The 2,036-nt window shown below is 44.2% G+C and overlaps 1 non-coding gene and 1 pseudogene across 1 annotated transcript; both read right to left on the bottom strand.

The window, feature by feature from the left end:
- LOC135267857 (large subunit ribosomal RNA) overlaps positions 1-925 on the bottom strand; it is a pseudogene marked incomplete at its 3' end in the record, with an annotated part of 3,037 nt that extends 2,112 nt beyond the window's left edge.
- A 476-nt stretch (positions 926-1,401) lies between these two features.
- LOC135267855 (5.8S ribosomal RNA) lies at positions 1,402-1,558 on the bottom strand. The gene has a single exon (XR_010336227.1). It is a non-coding gene; the product is annotated as a 5.8S ribosomal RNA (ribosomal RNA).
- Between the last annotated feature and the right edge of the window lie 478 nt (positions 1,559-2,036).

Here is a 2,036-nt window from a genome sequence, read left to right as displayed (position 1 = left end):
TGTCCCAATGACTCGCGCACATGCTAGACTCCTTGGTCCGTGTTTCAAGACGGGTCCTGAAAGTACCCAAAGCTATAGCGTCGCAGATCGGCGTTTCAACCGAGTCTGTCCGAGAACTCATTGGCGAACAGCCATTCGTAGACAGAACCGACACCAGGTGCGATTACCGTCATAAACGAACGCGCTTGCCAATGGTCGGACGCTAACTGTGTAGCGGCTCGGCGCCATATGCATACCTTCGAGCGAGTCGACCGGGAAACACCGCGGGTTCGTCCGAAACGGCGAACCGTTCGAACGGGCTCCACCGCGGGCCTTAGATCGACACCCAAAGGATCGCGACGTCCTACTGGGGGAGAAGTGCACGCGTTCGACTTCGGTTCGCATAAACAAAAGGCGCGAACGACGCGTACGCCGTTCGTCGCACGATCATTTAGCGCCGCTATCGAGTCACGCTGAATCTCCCCTTTCGACCTTTCGGGTTTCTCAGGTTTACCCCTGAACGGTTTCACGTACTATTGAACTCTCTCTTCAAAGTTCTTTTCAACTTTCCCTCACGGTACTTGTTCGCTATCGGTCTCGTGGTCATATTTAGCCTTAGATGGAGTTTACCACCCACTTAGGGCTGCACTCTCAAGCAACCCGACTCTGAGGAGAGATCCTCCCGTTATCGGCAACGGTCACTACGGGCCTGGCACCCTCTATGGGCTGTGGCCCCGTTCAAGATGGACTTGGACGCGTCGCACAATCTCGGGATGACGGATCCTCCCTAACACCACATTTCCCGGCGTCCGGTTTCGGCCGCGGGATTCGGTGCTGGGCTTTTTCCTGTTCGCTCGCCGCTACTAAGGAAATCCTAGTTAGTTTCTTTTCCTCCGCTTAATAATATGCTTAAATTCAGCGGGTAGTCTCACCTGCTCTGAGGTCGCAAATATAAATTTGCCTTTATTTTGTCAGACGATAATTACACGTATTCCGTTTATATGGCTGCCTCCAAACAATTTCAAACATCGATCTGACGTCGTTGCGAGAATGTTGTTGTTGTTAATTATAGTGCATAAAATATGCATATAAACAACTTTAACGTCTCGGACACGACGATCGCTTCGTTCGAAATTTAAGCGTTGTGGCTGCTTTTTAATATCGGACGTGCTACGTCTAAACCAACTTTCACCAACAAACTAATAAGAATGTCAGCCGCTATTGCGTTTTAGGATGCCGCGTTATTTTTTATATTGTTTTTATTGTTGTCTACGTTGCATAATATTTTATTATGACAACCGACAATCAATTAACAATTATAGTAACGCGTCATATTTGCACCCAACACGCTCCGACGTAATTGTCTACACAACATTGTGCGCTGTGTTTAAGACAAAAACCGAGCAGTCTTTGAAATTGACACGACCCTCAGCCAGGAGTGGTCCGGGAACAGTATATCCGAGGACCGCAATGTGCGTTCGAAATGTCGATGTTCATGTGTCCTGCAGTTCACAAGTTGACGCGCAATTAGCTGCGTTCTTCATCGACCCACGAGCCAAGTGATCCACCGTTCAGGGTAATCTTTTCAAACAAATTTAAAATATTATTACATAACGCACCGTTCCACATCGAAATCGTTTCATCATCACACAACAACAAAAATAACTACTTAAGGTTATTACAATTGTGATGTATATGTGAGAAACGGACCAATCGAAAGAAACGTTCGGCGTTATATTTTATAATATTTTATTTAATTAAAGTGGCATTTGTATCTACTTATCGAAAAGAGTATGCAGTTATAGTTTAAGTTTACATAAAGAATAACCCGATGATATTAACGTTTTATAAATACGTATATATATCTATTAGGTTTTTTTTCTCTATCAACTTTGTCTATAAAACTCTGCTCCTTTTGCGATAAGCATTATGTATATTTATTAAATAGAAAATATGTCGAAAAACCAGACGTTTTCTTCAAACAAACGCCACAGCTACAAACTTAATCACAACAATATTTACCAAACAATACAATTGTAGGGTGTTTTGTGTGATAC

Source organism: Tribolium castaneum, unplaced genomic scaffold, assembly GCF_031307605.1.
Source record: "Tribolium castaneum strain GA2 unplaced genomic scaffold, icTriCast1.1 ptg000106l, whole genome shotgun sequence".
Taxonomy (NCBI): Eukaryota; Metazoa; Arthropoda; class Insecta; order Coleoptera; family Tenebrionidae; genus Tribolium; species Tribolium castaneum.
The sequence above is the reverse complement of the archived record's forward strand: the minus strand, read 5'-3'. Positions and strand labels throughout refer to the sequence as shown.